Below are 21,347 nucleotides of genomic sequence, written 5' to 3' on the forward strand. Positions count from 1 at the left end.
TTTTGGCGGGGGGGTGGGGGGGGTGGGGGGTGGGGAGAGCAGGTTCAGTTTCGACATCTGTAAAGGAGGGATAACAATACCTACTGTTCCAGTTTTTTGGTGAAGATTAAACCAAGAGAATGTACGGGACATGCATGGCACCCAGTGAGGACTCACGGAGGCTCACCACCTGGGGTGGGGTTCCTGTTGTTTTGTTCTGACTTGGGTACAGTTTAGATCGGGCCCAATGACTCAGTCAGGATTGAATTGGTGTGGTTATTCGTTTCCTGGGCAACCCTGAGCCCTCCCTTTTTTTCAGTTAGCAGATTGGTGCTCAGGGGCAGAAGCTGCCAGAAGTGGACACGATAAAGAAGAGAGAAACACTGTATGAACCGTCCGCTGGGAAACCTCCGTAGTCTGGGGCCCTCTGGTACAGGGACTAACAACCGTATTTACCCCACTACCCACTACATCCGGGTTCATTCACCTTCATCCCTAATGAAGATGGGGAGACACCATGGAAAGCCTCACCTTGCGTTAAAAAAATTTTTTTTTAAATGTTTGTTTATTTTTGAGAGAGAGAGAGACAGAGTGTGAGCGGGGCAGGGGCAGAGAGAGAGGGAGACACAGAATCCGAAGCAGGCTCCAGGCTCTGAGCTGTCAGCACAGAGCCCGACGCGGGGCTCGAATCCACAAACTAAGCCTCCCCTTGCGTTTTAGCATGTCATGCACTAGGCAGAGAAATAAACTGAAGAATGTAATTGCTCACGTGACTTGCTCATTGTTGAGGGAAGATTTCTGGGCCAGGTGCGCCCCTGCAAGACAGGCCTTCGGCCCCCCATGGGTCAGTGAAACTCAGGAGGTACCTGAGAGGGACTCTGACTCAGTCCAAGTCCTCCCATGTGGTTACTGGTAATGAAGGAGGTGCCCTGCTCTCTGGGGTCTAGCCCTCAAGCAGTTCAAGACCCCAAGAAGAAAAGACAAGTAATTATTTAGTGGCCATCTAAAGCTTAACAATATCTGTGGGGATCATTAAAGAAGAAAGGGTGTACCTGTTACCCATAAAGAGTCATTTCATTCCTGCCATGATACCAGATAAGGAGACAGTCTACTTCCTTTCCTGTTTCAAGAGGGCCCCCAGCTCTCAGATTCCTGGAAACCGTCAGTAACTCTGTCCCTAGCTGCAGTTTCCTTACTTTTAGTCACAGCCTCTGGGCCAGCCTCAACAACGGTCCCTTTAAGGAAGTTGGGACACACTGTGTGGCGGGGCTGTCCCAGGGAAGCAGGCCCGGGGTGGCTTCGGCGGCCCACATCTGCCACCTGATCCGGTGGGAAAATGAAAGCTTCCCCAGCGGAAGCACCAAAGTCTCTCAGAGTTCATGCCAAGGCAGGTGTTCGCGAAGGAAAAACGAGGCCAACCTAAGCTTCAGTGTGTGGAGGGCACTCTCACACCCATTATTTTTCTGTGAGGCAGGCCCCGCAGGAGGCCGCATTCCCATTCTGAGCTAAGCTGTGGAGGAAGAGATTTCCAAAGGATCCCCCGTGCCAGTATGAGAAAACCCGAGGAACTCGAAAGCAGAGGCCTCTGGTCCCAGGCCAGAGGGCCCCCTAGAGACCACAAAACCACTGCCACTAAAATGAGACTAGGGCACCCACGTGACTTGAACGTCCTCCAAAAACACTAACAAGAAGGCATCATGAAAGTGCAAAAAACCCAAATTCCTATTTATTTCTATTCCATCGATAAGTGTCCCAGCCTTCTCTCAATAGCTCCTATTTTGTCTGCCTTCTTTCCCGCCTCCCCCCCTCCCCCCCCATTGTTGGTCTTCTGGACCTAACCCAAGTCTCCCCTCTCCGTTTGATTATGTGCACATAAATTATCTCCCTCTTCATGGGACACTCACAGGAAATTTAAACATTCTCAGACGGGGTTCTTTTAAGCCCACTTCCCCTGCCCTCCACCCCCACCCCCCACTCGGCTGCTGCGTATTCAGGAAATGCAAACCCAATATAAAGATAACCCGGACCAAACAGAAAAGGAGACTGGCCCTGTGACCTTGTTGGGCAAATGACTTCCCCTCCCTGCATCTCAGACTCAGCTTCCGCAGAACAAGGAGGTTGGGCCTGATGGGCTGCAAGGAGGTCCCTCCGGCTCTGACCTGCGAAGGCTCAGATGGCTGAGCCTCGCTAGCCCCTGCCTGGTCCCGGGGACACACAACAATCCTGAGTCAGGATACTGAGGCAGTGGGGTTTTCTACCACCTCACACTACCTGTAAGCATCCTAATCTACGGTGGGGAAAGAGCGATGGGAGCCAAGATGGGAGCCTGATTTCAGGCTCAGTTCTGCCATCTTTAGGAACAGGGAAGAGAGTGAGTGGGGGAGGGTACCTGAGCAGACTTAAGTTCCAGCTACAGGGTTTTAATTAAAAACAAAACCCAACAAACAAACAAACAAACAAACAAACCCCAGAATGTATATGACTAATATAATAAAGATTTTAAAAATATTTTTAGAGGGGAGCCCACCCAACAGTGAGAAGGAACTAATGTCGATCTCCAGAGCAGCACTTAAAGACTCCGTTTAAGACATCTATCCATTGGGGGCACCTGGGTGGCTCAGTGGTTAAGAATCTGACTTCAGCTCAGGTCATGATCTTGCAGTCTGTGAGTTTGAGCCTGGTATCAGGCTCTGTACTAACAGCTCAGAGCCTGGAGCCTGCTTCGGATTCTGTGTCTCCCTCTCTCTCTCTCTCTGTCCCTCCCCTGCACTCTCTCTCTCTCTCTCTCTCTCTCTCTCTCTCTCTCTCAGAAATAAATAAACATTAAAAAAAAAAAAATCATTTATCCATTGGCTTTTAGTGCCCCTGCCAGCATAGGCATCCTTTGCCTGGGGCTCCTCTGGTCTCTGTATCCATAATAATCCTGGCTCCCCAAACTCCCCCCAAACTCCTAGACAGCCCCAGACATAATGTGTTGAACTTCCTGGTTCTGGAAAACGGCCTCCACGACTACACCTAGAATAAACCCCTTGTTTCCCTGTGCGGGGCTGACAAACAGAACTTGGGCTGGGTTGTCACCCAATGAAGACTATTTCATCTACCAGTTGAGCTCTCTCTGGGCAAAGACGGTTGGATGGTATAAGTAATCAATCTTGGCTCACGGCTCTGAGTAACTCGAATGGAGGAGGGACAGGAAGCATGAGTCATCATGGGGAGAGAGCTGTTAATAGACTTTGAGGTTTGCAGGCAGGGGTGGGGTTAGGCCTGGCCCCTCAGCTGGGTGGAGCATATCTAGGACATCATCTTGGGAGTTGTGGAGAACAAAGAAGCCCCTCTCTAACCATAGCAACATCAGCGCCCAGGCTCCTAGAACCTGCATCCTTCTAGATAGTTGAGCAACACCTGGAAAAGGAAGACAAGTAGTTGATTCCAAGTAAATCGCTGATACTTACAGACTGCATTTTTAAAGAAAGTTGCCAATCACTGTTTTACAACAGTGAGCTGAGGACCTAGAGTCAACTGAAGCATTTGTTAGTGAGACAGAAGCCAAATGCTAATCCACCCAAGACCACCATGTTCACTGGCCACGACTGGTCAAACACACTTGGGAAGCTTGGTGAAACACAGTCAAACATTGACTGCAGGACTTCTCAGGGCTTTTGATATGCTAGTGGACGTGGCTCTCCGAGAGGAGCCAGCCAGAAGCACCGCACTGAGTCTCACTGGCTCATGAGAACACCCATCTCTGTTCACGTTGGTTCACACCTTTTCTACACCCAGCTGCTTCACTCTACCCGCCCCATCGGGCCAGCTCCAGCCTGCCTGCTCCAGCCTTCCTTGGCCACTCAACAGGATACAGTTCTGTCCCCCTACGGCAACCCATTCTGTATACCCAACACTTAATCTCATGAAGATGGTTTATCCGTTATGTCTGTTTTTGGTCATAAAGTCTTTTCAAATTAATAGACTCTATTTTTTAGAGTAGTTTTAGGGTCCCACCAACTCTATGCGTTTTTTTCTTATGCCATTTGCCTACTGTATAAAGCCTACGGTCACTATGAATAGCAGACGCTGACTAAAGTCATTGCCTGACAGATCTCAAATCAGGAAGCGATATAAATCTGAGAGTGATATAAAGCCACTTAATAGAAGGGAGTGTGTGAAATAAAGTGTCACGCCGGCTATAAGGATGAAAGTAAAACGGACATGTGTCCGTTCTCTCTCACCCTCACTGGACATGTGTCCAGTGGATTGGTTGTGCCCTCCCTTGATCTGGGGGGTCCACAAAGGAAAAGTCCCCAGTCCACAAGGGAAAAGCGTCATGAGGCCCCAGCCTCCTCACGGTTCCATGACAGAGGGCACATCTTGAAGGACCGAGATTCTTGAGTATCTCACTTCCAGAACCCTTGGTTTATATCCTCTGCAAATACTGGCCAGACCAGTGTAGGCTCTGTTTTCCCTCAAACTTTCTTTAAAAAATACCCCAGTTTGAAGAACATAATGATGAAGCTGGGAATCCCACACTGCCCCTAGATTTCTGCCTCCATTTTCATCATGTTTCGTAAACCAGCTTTTGTCAACTTAAAAGTACCACTGAACGAAAGCTCGGGCCTTGAAGGGGTCTGTCTCAGTCATAATAATATCGACTACCACAGACTCAGTGCTGAGATGCTCCAAGTTCCTGTCACCAGCTCAACGTGCACAGTCTTACTTAGTCCTTAAATAGGTCGGTCTATTGTCCCCCTGTTACAGATGAAGAAACTGAAGCTCAGAGACCCTGAGCTAGTAAGTGGCAGAGTGAGGTTCAAACTCAGCTCTTTCTCCCTACCCCCAAAGCTCAAAAAGCCTACCCACTGTGCTCTGTGGCCTCTCCTCCAACGAACGGCACATACCAAGAGACGGAAAAGCCGACAGCAGCAAGGGTGGGGGCAGGGGAAGAGGAGGGAGGAGACTGGGAAGGAGAGAACGGCATGCAGAGGAGAGGAAGCTGGGATTTGGAGGAGACGCACATGTGTCTGGCACTGGAGCCAGGAGGCCTTTGAGGAGTGGGAGTGAAGCGGGAAAGTTGCTGGTGACTGCTGGAGAAATAGGCCACAAAATATGCAGAAGCCATTTCCTCTCTCAAGGAAGATAAACAATAGATTCGTAAACAAATTTCCCAAAGCTGTTCAGCTATTTAAAGCATTCTGCTAGGGACTCCTTATCCCTTGTGAGCATAAAGTTCATCCGCCAAAAATGGTCAACGGTTACCTTGGGGAGAGGGGGACATACCTCACAATGCATCACCTGTTAGCCCTGTGACTGCGGCCAGTTACGTGCCCTCTCTGAGCCTTGGTTCACTCTTCTGTGAACAAGGACTAGTAGTTGCTGCCCCTCAGAGCTATGGTGGGGAAGAAAGAAGACACACTTTCTGGCAATATGGCAGTCCAGGTGCCCTCCTGACCTTCCCTGTCGAAACAACTGACATGCTGGATAAAATGTAAAACAGAAGAAGTGTATACACATCACCGAGCTGTGCTAACGGAAGGATTCTTCAAAGACCAAGAACAAACCCAAAGCAGCAACCCTCAGAAGTGGGCTAGCAGCAAAGCTGACTTTTGCCCTGAGGGTTCCTGTCGAACCCTAGAGATTCTATGTTTGCCAGGAGAGCTGCACAGGGCTCAGGGGCCAGAAGAAAAAAACCTAGTTCCTCCATAAAGTTGGGGTGGAAGGCCCCACCCTCAGGGAATAAGAAATAGATGCACAACACAGAAGGGGACTACAAGGAAACCTGACCTTGGGCTGGTAGAATGGGAGACAGATCTCTTCTGGAAATCTGTAACCACAAGCTGGACCTCACACAGGTTTGGAGTTTGAATTGATGCTTCTTATGTAGCTAGAGAAGTCTTCGGCAGAAAATCAATTTAAAGTGGTTTCTGGATGTTAGTGCCCTGCAAGCAATTAGCAGAAATTAATAGAAATTCTCTCTGGAAAAGTCAACATCAACGAATACCTCAAGTAATTCTTCAAGTTGCAAGGAAAACGAACAGTGCACAGGAAACAAGGCGCCATGAGTACTAATCAGCAGAACTAGGCCCACAAGCATTTCAGAGTCTGGAATTACCAGACACGAAATGTTACGATGTCCAAATAGCTACCTGAATATATTAAAGAAATAAAAAAAGAAGTTTGCAAACATGAGCAGGAAATAAGAGACTAGGAAAAAAATCACCAAGCAGATCTGAAGTATAATGAACCAGAACTTCTAGAAACGATAAATAAAAGTATCAAAAAGAAAATGGATGGAATCAGTGGGTGGATTAAACAGCATGTGAATCACAGAATACAGGAGTTGGATGGAAGGCAGATGTGAAGTAATTATTGAGTTCAGCCCAGAGAAAAAGAGAGGTTAAGAGATACAGAGGGCAGGGGCGCCTGGGTGGCTCAAGTCAGTTGGGCATCCAACTTTGGCTCAGGTCATGATCTCACGGTTTGTGAGTCCGATGTCTGCCTCTGAGCTGTCAGCACAGAGCCTGCTTCAGATTCCGGGTCTCCCTCTCTCTCTGCCCCTCCCCACTCACGCTCTCTCTCTCAAAAATAAATAAATGTTAAAAAAAAAAAAAAAAAGATACAGAGAACAGAGTGAGAAGGCCTAACATAAGTCTAATAGGAGTTTCAGAAGAAGGTATCAGAGGGAACAGAAAAGAGGCAATATTCAAATAAATGAAAGGTGAGAAATTTCCAGGACTATTAAAACCAAAACCAAACAGACAGACAAAAACCGTTGTTTTTAACCCAGCCAGAGAGAAATGCCAGGTCACTTGTAAAGGAACAGCAATTACACTGAAGGCCGACTTTCTCAACAGCAATCTCAAGGCCAGAAGCAGTGAAATAACGGCCTCAATGACCTAAGAGAATATATTCAGTAAAGCCACCTCTCAAGATGGAGAGCAAAATAAAGACATTTACTTTCAAGCCAACAAAAGCCCCAAAACCAAAGCAAACTGGAAACAATCTTTGAGAATTTACAACCAACAGGCTCTCACTAAAGGCTGATGCTAAAGTATTTATTTCATGCAGAAGGAAAATGACCTCAGATTCATGAAACAAGGGTAAGAAAAGATAATGATAAGTATGTAGATACATCCGTATCAGCACTTACTATATAAAACAACGATGTCTGACTGGTAGGGGAAAAAACCAGGACAGAATGAAAACACAGCATAATAATTGTATAGGGGCACCTGGGTGGCTTAGTTGGTTGAGCACCCAACTTCGGCTCGGATCATGATTTTGCAGTTCATGGGTTCGAGCCGTGCTTCGGGCTCTGCACTGACAGCTCAGAGCTTGGAGCCTGCTTCAGATTCTGTGTCTCCCTCTGTCTGCCCCTCCCTGCTCACACTCTGTCTCTCTCTCTCCCCAAAATAAATAACCGTTAAAAAAAATTTTTTTTAAATAATTGTAGGGGAGCCTGGGTGGCTCAGTCGGTTAAGCGTCGGACTTCGGCTCAGGTCATGATCTCACGGTCCGTGAGTTCGAGGCCTGCGTCAGGCTCTGTGCTGACAACTCAGAGCCTCTGGGGCCTGCTTTAGATTCTGTGTTTCTGCCTCTCTCTGCCCCTCCCCGACTCGTGCTCTGTCTCATGCTCTGTCTCGCTCTGTCTCTCAAAACTATATAAAATGTTAAAAAATAATAAAATAATTGTATATAAATTGGGAGAGGCACTGAACTAGAATTGAACTACTGTCTGGTTCTTGCATTGTTGGGGAGGAAGATAAAGACCCAGATTAATTTTAGCCTTCGGTAAGTACGCCAGTTACAACAGCTGGAGTAACTACTGAAAGATGAGAGTGTGTAACTTCCAAATAAGACGATGGAAAATGGAATGAGGGAGAAAAACACCTCAATCTAGAAGAAAGAGCAGAAAAAGTTGCAAGTATATAAAGGTGGTACAAACGTATCTGAATTCACCAATAATACACACGGATTCTAAACAGCACTGCCTTAAAACACGTAAAACAAAAATTTCAGCACTACAAGGAGAAACTGACAAATCCAATGGGAGATTTTTAAGATAATATCGATAATCGATAGAGTCACTGGACAAAAATAGGACGTATTATAGATGATCTGAAAAGTATAACAGACTAATTTATTTTGATGATCATATACAGAAAACTATATCCACTAATTATAGAATACACAGGTTTTTCAAGCACTCATGGAACATTTGAGAAAAAAGTTGAAAAGAGATAATCTATAAAAAAGGAGCACACAGAAGGGGTTCAGTGCTTATTTCAAACTCTCTCCAAGGATCCAAACCTATTCTGTCTTGATGTACTTCATGTCTAGCACAGTGACTGTCCCAAAGGAGGCTCTTTTTTTTTTTTAATTTTATTTTATTTATTTTTAAAATTTACATCCAAGTTAGTTAGCATATAATGTTATAATGATTTCAGGAGTAGATTCCAGTGACTCATCCCCTATGTATAACACCCAGTGCTCATCCCAACAAGTGTCTTCCTTAATGCCCCTTGCCAATTTAGCTCATCCCCCCACCCACAGCCCTTCCAGCAGCCCTCGGTTTGTTCTCTGTATTTAAGGATCTCTTCTGTTTTGTCCCTCTCCCTGTTTTCATATTATTTTTGCTTCCCTTCCCCCCGAGGAGGCTCTTTAAATGGAGTGAAGAAAGAATGACGAACGGAGGCTTCTCCGTTGAGTACGGCACAGGCTGGCGAGTGGCAGGGCCAACACGGGAGCCCTTTCCAACATGGAGAGGGACAAGAGGACAAGGTGAGTGGTGCCAGTCTCTAGGGAGAATGGATACAAGCAAGGAAAGCAAAGTCATGACAGCCATCTTCAAATGTGAAGAGAGTCACATGGAAGAGTTTCTGGAAGTCCAGTCTTTGTGGCTCCAAATGGCAGAGCAGAGAAGGGCAGACAGGAATTACAGAGAAGAATCTGTCCCAAACCAGGAAGAGTTTTCCAACCACTGCTCAACACTGGTTAGGAATTGGCCTGGGTGATCTTCTAAGACCCCTTATGACCCTATGTGGGACAGGAGTCTGTCTGGGATGTCTTGGGAGTCCCAGACCACGGAGTGACGGTCCTTCCAATGCCATGTTTCCAGAGATTCCTTCACCCAAATTTCCCTGGCTCTACAAGTCCTAAGAGATCTGCCAAAGGTCCCAGATTCAGGAGGTCGTAGAGGACTAATGAGAGCTTGAGGCCCTAAATACTCAATTCAGCGTCGTTTCTGTTCGACCAATGGCCTGTCTATTACCTGCAATGGGCATGCTTTGCCCTGCCAGGCTGACATGCACTTTCTAAGCCTACCCATGTGCCAGTAAACCCCATTCTCCCAGCACAAGCTGCGAGATCACAAGAGCATAGAGAATTAGTTAGAATAACAATGCCTGAACCTTCTAGGAGAAGGGAAGCAAGCTCACCTTGACCTCCGCAGCAGATGGTTGAGTTGGGGGCTTGGCTCTGGGGGCTTCTCCTGTGGCCGGCCAGTCATGCTGCTCTCATGCTGCTGGGCAGGTGGGAAGAGGAGGCCTGGTTCTGTGGGGGAAAAGAGCAGGAAAGATCACTCCTTCATCGTTCACTCCTAGCTCTCCATCACCAGCCTGCAGGGGATACCAACCAAAAGCCCAGGGAGTTCCTGAAGCTGGCCTCACTCACTCTCATGTCCTCGGGGAGCAGGCATGGATGAGACAAACATTTCCCGTGCCCCATAATGTGCCATGCGGGGGTATGAGGAACAAGGTGACACAGATGAATTAGATGTATTCACTGTTCTCAAAAAGTTTAGCAAGAGAGAGAGGTGGGGGGGGGGTGCACATTTCATTACAATATAATTTGGTAAGTGCTGTGATTTCCCCAAATTCATTCAACAGCCTACCTGTCCTACAGGGGAGCAGAGGCAGCCCGAGTGTGCTCCGCACGAGACTTCCCAAAACGCTTGTCAGGAAGGGCGAGGTGTCCCTGTTTTTGTTGTTTTTTTTTTATTTTTTTATTTTATTTTATTTTTTTTTCAACGTTTTTTATTTATTTTTGGGACAGAGAGAGACAGAGCATGAACGGGGGAGGGGCAGAGAGAGAGGGAGACACAGAATCGGAAACAGGCTCCAGGCTCCGAGCCATCAGCCCAGAGCCCGACACGGGGCTCGAACTCACGGACTGCGAGATCGTGACCTGGCTGAAGTCGGACGCTTAACCGACTGCGCCACCCAGGCGCCCCTGTTTTTGTTTTAATTTCCAACCCACCGCCGATGAAAAAACACTTTTATCAAAGGTAATAAAAATGAACTGGTAGAAAAATGAAGCGAAAAACTGCCCCTCCAGAGCACCACCTCTCAAACTATTCGATTCGACCGATTGCCCCGTCCAGTCGGTACAGAGGTTTCCAAGTGCTTACTTGCCCTTTCTGTACTTGTCTCGCAGCCCGGTAAGCGATTTGCAGCTAGCCATCATTCCACAGACCACAGCTGAACAGCATCGCTAGCTACAGCAGAAGTTAGTTACACAGAGTCGGGCTTTCCCAAGACGTCTGGCTGATCTCTGGGTTCAGACGGAACGGCTCACAGTACAGCTGATGTCAAATTCATCAGATCGGAGAGCCTCTCTCCGGGAAGGAGGGCCACAGCAGGGACTTCGGGAAAGCGTAGGAGATAGAGGTGGTGGAACTTGCTGGGCTCAGGTTACAGAGCACGAGGCTCATGGAACCTGGTCAAAAGTTGTGTGCCCTGCAAGGGCTCTAGCCTCAACTTCTCAACCCTAACTGTGGCCACCCCAGCCGAAGCCACAGCCCTGAATAGGAAGGACAAAGTGTCATCTATTAAAACGGACTGGGACATTTCGGAAAATAAATCAGTTCCGAAATGTCAAGAGGGCTGCTGGTGTTCATTCCTATTATTTAATACCATAAAAATGGTTTTTTTTTTTTTAAATTGAGAAATCCTTTGTCTGTGACAGCCAGCTCCAAAAAAAGCCTTTAAATGCCTATTGCCTTAATACTTGAGGGAGAGATTACAAGTCATTTTCACCCATTTGAATGTTTAAGAGAAAATGTTCGTTCTTCTAAACTCTCAGCTTTTAAGTAGTTCTTATTTTAAACTTTAGAAGATAAATCTATAGAAAAAAAACTTCCCTTCTCAAAGTCTTTTTTTTTTAAATGCAAACAACCCATATAGCCTCACTCCCTGCTTCAAATGCTCAATCATATGCAATTTGGGAGTTTGTCACTCATGAAATTCTAGCGATAAGCACATCATAAACAGTCCTATAGCAACAGAATGCTTTTGAAGCGATGTCTGTGATGTTATAAAGATTGTATATCATCATCTCTGTATGCTGGGAAGGTTATGGGAATAACTGTTTATGCACAAATAAGTCAATATAGTAGCTGGCAACCGGAGAGGTAGACATTAGCCAGAAGCTAACCCGTGGCGTGGGGTGGGAAGCAGGGACGGACTTCCAAGACTTTCCATGGCTAACTTCCCTGATGCAGCCTGAGTCCCTGCAGCTGGCTGTCTCATGGGCAAGGGCTAAGCTTAGACAACCAGAGAGTCAAATGTTATTGGTCATCTACTCTATGTCAGGCGCTGGGCTAGCCTCCCACGTCTCAAGATGGGTTCTCCTACAGAGAGGCCCAAGACAGACATAGAAGCAGGTAATTACAACCTCCCTACCCTGTTAAGAAGAGCATATTGGCTGGAACTAAGGGAGAGGAAGTGAGGTTAACCAGCTCAACCCATCTCTCCAACCGTTCATTCATCTATCCAATGGTGACTGATGACTAGTACGTACCAGGCCAAATGCAAGGCACTAGGCAGAGAACAGTTGAGACCAACGTGGTCCTTGCCTTCGTGGAGCTTAAAGTCTAGCAGGAAAAACAAACATCAGCAAATCAGAAATAACTGTAATCGTGATATGCTCTAAAGAAATATGGCCTCTGCTGTATGAACATGTGACAGGGGATAGACCTAGCATGGAAAAGGGTCACTGGTATTAGTCTTTAATCTGAGCCCTAAGAATACATTAGTGAAGCAAAATAGGGAGGGCAGGAGGGAAAAGAGAGAGAAAAGGTGCTGCTGACACAATGAACAGCCTGGGCAAAGGTCCTATGGTGGGAAGGAGCATGTGGCATGTTCTAGCTATGAAAGGAGGCTTGTAAATCATATCAGTTCTTGGCCTCACACCATGCTTCAATCACTGTGGTAGTCAAGGGAAGCATTAGATGTGCAGGTTTTTCAAAAGTGCCCAAGAAGGGGAGCCTGGGTAGCTCAGTTTAGTTAAGCGTCCGACTCCTGATTTCGGCTCAAATCATGATCTCACAGTTTGTTGAGTTCAAGCCCCACGTCGGGCTCTGTGCTGACAGCGTAGAGCCTGCTTGGGATTCTCTCTCTCTTCCTCTCCCTCTGCCCCTCCTCTGCTTGCATGCACTCCCTCTCTCAGAAATAAAAAAAATAAGGGGCGCCTGGGTGGCTCAGTCGGTTAAGCGTCCGACTTCAGCTCAGGTCACAATCTCGCGGTCCGTGAGTTCAAGCCCCGCGTCAGGTTCTGTGCTGACAGCTCAGAGCCTAGAGCCTGCTTCAGATTCTGTGTCTCCCCCTCTCTCTGCCCCTCCCCGGCTCGTACTCTGTCTCTCTCTCTTTCTCTCTCCCTCTCTCAAAAATAAATAAACATTAAAACATTTTTTTAATAAAATAAATAAATAAATAAATTTTTAAAAAAAGTGTCCAAGAAGTTACATATGGCAAGCCAGGAGTGTAATAAGGGTGCACAGAGATACACATAAGGTGCAATTCTCCTCCTACACCGGCATGAGGCATCCAAAATAGGGGCCACCTTGCTCTCTACCTCCAATTTCCGACCAGGTTGTTGGCATTATTACCTATTTTCTTTTCAGCAGTGGGTGACTTGGCTAAATTCAATTTGGCCAGTAATAAAAATTAGTTGGTGAACGCTGAGAAGACAGACAGTGTGTGTGTTCTGGGATGTGGACAAGCATTCCATTATTAAGATTATTGCTAGAGAAACATCCTGGGGGGTGGTACTTTAAGGAAGTTTATACAATTTCATGCATGGAACAGGAGCTTTGGGGCTTTGGGTTCAAATCTGACCCTGTCCCCTCACTGGCTACTTGGCCTTATTCTTCTATTTAAAAAAAAATTTTTTTTTAATGTTTATTTATTTTTGAGAGAGAGAGAGACAGAGCATGAGTGGGGGAGGAGCAGAGGCAGAGGGAGACACAGACTCCGAAGCAGGCTCCGGGCTCCGAGCTGTCAGCACAGAGCCTGACGCGGGGCTCGAACCCACAAACCGTGAGATCATGACCTGAGCTGAAGTTGGACACCTAAATGAGCGAGCCACCCAGGCGCCCCTGGCCTTATTCTTCTATTACAATGGGATTAGCAGTGCCTCCTTGCAGGGGTCTCAAGGAGATCGGCAAAATCAGCCGGCACACTGCCTGGCTCCCAACAGGCCCTGCATAAGGGGTGGTATAGCATCACTACACGCCAGCGAGCGGGGAGCAGGGACCACCATGCCCCTCCCTCAATGGGGAGGAGTCCACGAGATGATCTCCCAGCCACTACTGGGGCTGTAGGGCAGCTCTGCAAGGGCTCAGGGGTCACCCAGCAGTGGCCAGTTGTCCTGATGACTCACTGTTTCTTGGTGTGTGCCCTCGATGGTCCCCGGCCACCTTGCTGAGAGTCCCCACTCCACACCAGGGTTAACCCTCACTGAGCCCCACCTCATCTGCCCCACGCTCAACTGCACTGGAGGAATCCAGATGCCCCTCCAAGGATTTATGGGTAGCTCCAGCCAGGAGCTCTGGGCTCCCACCACTAACAGCTAGAGTTCCTTCAGACAAACATCTGAGTCCCAGATGGCTGAGGGGATGGGACAGCGGCCACATCCTGAAGACCCAACAAGCCTAGGCATGGTCCTGGGACTTCCCAGCGATCACCTCTGATATTTACAACCATCCTGCAGAGTCACTGTGGGGACGACCATTGAACAAGTAGGAAACTGAGGCCTGCTGACTTGCCCAAGACCACAAAACTTGAGTGGCAGAGCCAGAACACGAAGCCCGGAAGCCCTTCCTCTTTACTCCGTTGCCACGCCACCTTACGGGGACAGAAATCTTACGATCTCTTTCCTGTACGACCAGTGAGGTCGCAGCCCTGGAAGGTTGTGTGCGTTTCCAGGGATCTGCAGTGAGCAAGCCACCAGGCAAGGCCAGAGTCTTTCCCCCGCCCCACACTGCCATCTGAGCCTCATTTTCCCTTCTGCACACTCATGGTGATAAATGCCCCCTTATACACTGTTGTTAGAGTTAACGGGGGTGGGGAGACAAAGATTGAAAGATCTGGGGGGGAAGGGAAAAAATTAATGGACAGAAATAAACACTTTAAATGGGCACTGAGAGGCTCAAACCAAAGAGGAAGGGCTCTCCTCAGCCACAAAGCAGTTGAAATGAAAAGAAAAGCTCACATCCCACTTGGACCTGGTCAGGGAAGGTTTCACTGGGGGAGCAGAGAGGACACAGGATATCCAAGAGGGAGCTTCTGAAGTGGGAAGCAGGACAAAACGAAGTGCGAAGAATTCCCTCCATGCCACCCAGAATAAATTAGAAATTGGCACAGATTTTAAAATGAAGGAAGAGGAGGAGGGGGAGGAGAAGAAAAATGAGGAGGAGGAGGATTCAATCTGTGGCTCTAATTGAAAAACAGCTAAGAGGGGTGCCTGGGTTAAGTGTCCGACTCTCAGTTTTGGCTCAGGTCATGATCTCATGGTTTTGGGGGTTCGAGCCCCGCACTGGGCTCTGCACGGACAGTGCAGAGCCTGCTTGAGATTCTCTCCCTCCCTCTCTCTACCCCTTGCCCTGCTTACTCTATCTCCGTCTCTCTCAAAATAAATAAATAAAATAAAACTTTAAGAACAGCTAAGCAACAGTACGAAGAGTAATCGATGCAATGAGAACTCTCAGACCCCACCATTCTGTCAAATGAATCCCATTGCAGGGACACTGGTGGCATGGAAAGGCTGATTTTCAAGTGAGACACATTCCCTCAACAGCCAGGGGAGGCCTGGAAGCTGTGGGGGAAATTCTCATTCTCTGTCCAAACATCTCTTCTTTTGGTGCCCCACTCCCACTCCCACTGAGGCTGAGAAAAGAGCTGTCTGGCAAGAGGGGATCCTGCCCAGACCATTGTGAGACGGGGTAGCTCATGTAATCCAGCCGTCATGCACCTGGTTATTCCAGAACACAGAAGCTGGGCCATTCACATCTATATCAGGATACCTCGAACACTGAGAATGTATCAGACGGACTCACTGTAGACTGACAGTGAACAACAGGCCACTATCCACTCTCCAACCTCCTTGCTCACAGCTCCAGCCAGCTTGTCTTTAGGGTTTCACACACCCCAAGCTCTTTCCTACCCCAGGGCCTTTGCACATACCGATCCCGCTAGGATGCTTGTTTCCTAGCTCCCCATTCATTAACATCTAGTCAAGCTTTACAGGTTATAGCTTCAGTGAGACTTCTTTGACTCTCCCGAAACATAAGGTGTGCAGCCACACTTAAGAGAGTTGCAATTAGTTAATTATGTGATTCACAAGTTGGATGCCCCCAGTCAGACTGTAAGCCCTACTACGGCATGGGCAATGTCTTGTTTTTTTTTCACCATTGCGTCCCGTGGGCTAGCACACAGCAGTTCTCAATCCTGATCGCACATCAAAATTATCTGGGGAGCTTTAGAAACCACGGATGCCTGGGTTCTACCACAAACCTATTAAACAATAGTGTTTAAAGCTTGCCAAGTGGTTGTAATATGTGGCCAAGGCTGAGAACCGCTACTTAAGGAGGTCGTGGGTGCTGGGCTTACTTCCCAGAGCAGCCTTGCAGTGGCCCAGAGAGTTACAGTAGGACCCTGACCCTGCTCCCTTTGCTTGTGTATACAGTGTAGCATCTAAACGTTGTTTTCCATTCCAGAGATTAAATATGAGGAAATTCCAAAAGAGGGAAACAAAATCCTCATTGTTAGAGACGAATACTATTTCTTTCATGAAGTTCTCTCCGTAGTGTTCCCTCACCAACACACCTCTGTCCTCTCACCCTGCTTTACCACCTTTACCCTCGGAGCCACAGGATTAACCTGATGTGTTCCTGAAATACACTTAAATATTGGGAATGAAATTCCCTAGCTCTACAATGCAACAGGATGCAAAATTTCACACTCAATTACACGAAAACAAGAAAGTTCAAAGCCACTTTGTAGCAGGACAGGCTTGCTGAATTAGCCTCACTGCCCCCGGTGATCGGTGGGCACACTAAAGTGTGATCAGCCCTGGACTCTCCAGCTGCTCTGTCCAGCATGGTAGCCGCTGGCCACAAGTGGCTATCTCCATCTACATTAATTAAAATGAAATGAATGTAAAAACTCAGTTCTTCAGTCTTACTAGTCACATTTTGAGTACTCGGTAGCCTCACGGAGTTAGTGGCTACCATATTGGATGGCACAGAACACAGAGTTTCCATCGCTGCTAACCAAGAGTTTTGTGTGACAGAATTCTTCTAGAGCGCAGTATCTCTACCTTGGCACCAGTGACATTTGGGGTGGGATAATGCTTTGTTGTTGTGGGGGAGGAGGAGGCTTCCGGCATATGGTAGAGCAGTGGTTCTCAACGTCGGGTGATTTTGCCCTGCAAGGAACACCTGGCAATGTCCAGAGACAGCGTTTGGTTGTCAGAGCTTTGGCGGGGGGTGGTTCTACTTAGCATCTAATGGGCAGGGGCCAGAGGTGCTGCTAAATATCCTAAAGCACACAAGGCAGTCCCCACAACAAGAATGACCTGGTCCCAAAGGTCAGTAGTGCTGAGGTAAGAAACTCTGCTCTAGAGTACTCAAGAAAACACAGCCATTCTGAGTAAAACTGAGAGACTGACAAGACCAAAGTGCCCCTAACCCCGTCCTTTGTCAAATTCAGAACACTGAGAACAACTGTCTAAGCAAACAGATGTCTGTATTTGTCAAGAATGCAGAATGCAAAATAATCTCTTAACTCATTTTTATTTTTATTTATTTTTTATTTTAGAGAGGGAGGTGGGAGGGAGGGGCAGAGAGAGAGGGAGAGAGAGAATCCCAAGCAGGTTCCATGCTGAGCGAGGGGTTCGATCCCATGACCCTGGGATCATGACCTGAGCTGAAACCAAGAGTCGGATGCTCAACCGACTGAGTCACCCAGGTGCTCCTCTATGAACTCATTAAAAAATTTTTTTGAATGTTTATTTACTTTTGAGAGAGAGAGAGAGAGACGGAGGTGCAAGTAGGGGAGGGGCAGAGAGAGGGGGAGACATAGAATCTGAAGCAGGCTCCAGGCTCTGAGCTGTCAGCACAGAGCTTGACGTGGGGCTCAAATTAACGGACTGCAAGATCATGCCCTGAGCCAAAGTCGACGCTTAACCGACTGAGCCACCCAGGTGCCCCTCTATCAACTCATTTTTAAAATGAAGTCCCTGCACTTGGAATCCTAAGGACTAGGAGAGGCAGATATTCATTTCTGGCATTGTTGTTTGGAATGTGTGGTAAATTCCCCAGGAAACCACAGTCTGCCTGTTAGTCAGGTGTAGATAGTCATTCATTCATTCGTGCATCTATTTATTTAGAAGTATTTATCGAGCACCTACTACGTGTCAGGTATCTTCTAGTGTTGGAAACAGAGGAGTAAATACAAGAAACCACATCCCTGCCTGTGTGGAGCTGACGTTCTTCTAGAGAAGACCGAGAGTACATAAGGAAACAAATACACCAGCAACGGAAGTGGGGGAATGATAATGCCAGGAAGGAAAAGAAGCCAGGGTTACGAGACAGAGTGGTGAGGGGAATGGATGCCTGAGGTCACTTCTCTGAAGAGTGAACAGGGAAGGTCGCCCAAAGAAGTGACACCTGGGCAGAGATCTGAATGAACTGAGACTGAACAAGGCAGTAGGAGGAGGCAAGAAAGCTCCAGGCAGCGGGAAGAGAGGGTGCCCGGTCCTTTGGTGATATGAGCATGGGGGAGGGGGAGAGAGGGCTGGTAGAGAGGTCAGTGAGGCAGGCAGGGGCCAGGTGGCAGGGACAGGAAGCCACTGGGTGACTCCGAGCAGAGGAGAGATGGGGCTTGGCTAACATTTCACACAGAGAACAAACTACAGGACAAGAGTGGAAAAGGACAGACCACTAAGGAGACTGCTTCCAAGCAACAGATGGCAATGACATTATTAATTAATCAATCAATCAACAAAATCATTAACACTAATACTAGCTCTCGGCTTGGCCATAATATTCTATCTCAGGTACATCACAGGCAGACCAAGCGTCATGATCAAGCCACCTCTATGGGAAAATGCATTCTGAGTTCCAAATGGTCAACCTGGGTTTTAAGATGGGGACTATGTGATCTAAGACAGCAGGAAAGGGAGTTGGGGGTTGGGGAGATCTGGAGGGAAAAGCGAGTATTCCCCAATCGCCCCCCCATTCTCCAAAGCCGTCAGAGAAGAGGAGTCTGAGAGGGGCCTTCCCACCATAATTCTTCCAAGGGTTGTTGGGCAGCGAGTGGCTGAGACCCACTCTCCCGCTACAGGCAGGGCAGGAGGGAAAAGGTCGGTTCTTTTGGAAGGATGGCACCACAGCTGTGATCGAAGGAAGGCATGGAATCTGTTCCAAAAGCAGCAAAGCCTCTACTTCTGGGGTTTCCCAGGGCAACACAGGGTCAGGGAAACAGCCAGGGAGTCAGCAGATTTAGGGCAGAAGAATCCAGCCGTGCCTCTTACTAACTGCACAACACCGGGGCGATCTCCCCGACCCCCTGGAAAACTGAAAAGAAGACCCTGCCTCTCAGAGCGGTTACGAGGGGTCAGGTCAGACGATGCCGGTTCCGAGAGTAACAACTTTCAGTCCACATGCCAGAGTCTGGGCACGCGTGTCTTCTGGAGTGGATCGAGAAGCCAGCATCGTCCACGGGCATGTCCGGGTGATTCAGCTTTACCCATGCAAAGGGGCTTCTCTTGCATGAATTTATGTACCCGACACCCGTTCACTGGGTCACAGTGCTGGACGAAACGGAGAGTAAGATGCAGCCTCTACTCTCTAGGAACACAGGACCAGCAGGGGCAGCAGGAGACAGGAAAACAGGTCTCTCTAATCCTTTTCCCTGGGTGCGTGGTGACCACCGCTCAGATAGCTTTCATGCCTTTAGACTAGAGCCACTGGCCTCTGGGGCCTGCAAACCCCAGCCGTCTTGCCTCCAGCAAGGCCTTTCCCTCCAGCCACTACTTCCTCCCTCCAGTGGACATGACTCCAAGTTAAAAAAAAAAAAAAAAAAAAAAAAAAGACCAGGATAGGTCTGGGGCAGGGCACACACTCCTGACCCCCAGATCGCCCAGGGTTCAGCATCTCCTCGAGCGCTTCCCAAGGAACATCTTCAAGAGAAGGCCCCAGCTCTGAGTCATCTGAAGCAGAGAGGAGACCTTGTAAAAATAACTCCAAGTATGAGGAACCTGTATTCACATTATTCACGACACAAAGAACAAAAAAGCAGGGCAGGAAGCAGAGGAGGAAAGTGTCGCTCACATCAGTTTTCTTCACATGACAAGCAGCCAGGAGCTCACTTGCTGAGCCCCGATCCCTCTCTCTCTCTCTCTCTCTGTCTCTCTTCCCTCCTCTCTCCTTAGAGCAATTACATAAGCAGGAGAGAGGGTCTCCTTGCAACCTTTTGACTCTCCCCCTTCAACTGTTACCCCCAAATCTAAGCCTTCCTGGGAACCTCTGACAGGATCCAGAGGAGCTGGTTGTCTCCTCTGACACAGGGGTTCCCTTGAAGCCCCAAAGCCTCTGTCAAGTGCCAGGGGTGGGATATCTGGTACCGTGAGTGTAAATATTTTAAAATATACAAAATAAAAAGGAAAACTCCTCATACTCTCATCACTTTGTGGGAATCTTTTTCTTTCTTTCTTTCTTTCTTTCTTTCTTTCTTTCTTTCTTTCTTCCTTCCTTCCTTCCTTCCTTCCTTCCTTCCTTCCTTCCTTCCTTCTTTCTTTCTTTCTTTCTTTCTTTCTTTCTTTCTTTCTTTCTTTCTTTCTTTCTTTCTTTCTTTCCCTTCCTTCCTTCCTTCCTTCCTTCCTTCCTTCCTTCCTTCCTTTCTAAACTTTTAAGAAACTATGGTTGAGATCATATTGTATGTATAATTTTGTATCCTGTTTCTAACATAAGCCTTTTGTCATGTTATTAAAAGCTCTTTGTAAATATTAGCTTTAACTGTTGGATAATAATTCATTGAACATTACGGTGTATTCCCTAATGTTATGAGAAGCAGGAGCCCATATCCTCCACAGACTTACTTCACCTAAAGCAGGTACTTGTAAGTGACCCCCGAGCACAGAATGTGAACAGTCACCAGTCTTTGAGCACTTACTATCCTGTGTCAGGGACTGCCTCCTGCCACGTCAGGTGGCTGGGAAGGTTAGATGCGGAGACGGTGTAATATCATACCGTCACACGCAAACTTGATTCCCTTTCTTCCACACCTCACTTGGTTAAGGGTCACATCCCATTCCATTCTTCTCCCAGGAAAACCAGGGCCTCACCCTCCCTCAGTGGAGGGGAAGCTCCAGGTCTGAGAAGTAGAGGCAATGGGGACAAATGAAAAGCTCTGACTGGTCATCAGGCATCAGAGTCAGCCAACCACAGCCTGTAGGCTGGCCAGCCACCTATTTATAAAATAGCTTTAATGGAACACAGCCACACTCGTCATTTACATTTCGTCTATGGCTGCCTTCGGCCACAATAAGCAGAGTGGTTGTGTCAGAGACCATGTGGCCCACAAGCCTAAAATATTCAGGACTCGGCTCTTTAAGACCAAGCTGGCTGACCTCTGTGTTTAGAGGCCAAGCATCCTCCAAAATCCATGTTCCTGTTATTTAGCTGAGAGTCGTCACTTAGAAGCAGCTGCCCACAGCCAGGGACTCTAACTGCCAGCTCCTCCTGATGCAAGATGGGACCCTGTGACTAGTTCTCATCAATGGAACATGGGCCAAGGGATGTATGTCATCTCGGGGCCATGCTGGTTACCAGGTGGGTGAGCTTCCACCACCTTCTTTTCTCCCTTCCACCTGAATCCAGGGGCCTCTTGGGCCTGTGGTAGCCTTTCCATCTTTTCTTCATTATTATTCCCCAGAAAAGAGCCTTTTGGGACACTTCTTCCCTAAGGGCCTTCCTCCATGAAATTGTAATAACACAGATACACCATGTATCTGTTTAGGTACCACCTATATATATCTGTGATATCTATGCAAGGGGATATAAGATTTCTTTTGTCCCTGGGAACTAATTTTTTTTT

The 21,347-nt window shown here is 47.7% G+C and overlaps 1 protein-coding gene across 14 annotated transcripts in view; it reads right to left on the reverse strand.

Moving 5' to 3' along the window:
• TRERF1 (transcriptional regulating factor 1) overlaps positions 1–21,347 on the reverse strand; it is a 211,844-nt gene that overhangs the window by 60,219 nt on the left and 130,278 nt on the right. For 13 of the 14 annotated variants that reach the window (XM_040473501.1, XM_040473499.1, XM_040473503.1 and 10 more), the window contains one exon: positions 9,408–9,522. The gene's annotated coding sequence lies outside the window, so the exon portion shown is untranslated. Of the gene's footprint in view, positions 1–9,407; positions 9,523–10,378; positions 10,536–21,347 lie in introns of those variants that run through there. The other variant, XM_040473507.1, reaches the window with a different exon arrangement.

Source organism: Herpailurus yagouaroundi, unplaced genomic scaffold, assembly GCF_014898765.1.
Source record: "Herpailurus yagouaroundi ecotype Mexico unplaced genomic scaffold, PumYag 139, whole genome shotgun sequence".
NCBI classification, from domain to species: Eukaryota; Metazoa; Chordata; class Mammalia; order Carnivora; family Felidae; genus Herpailurus; species Herpailurus yagouaroundi.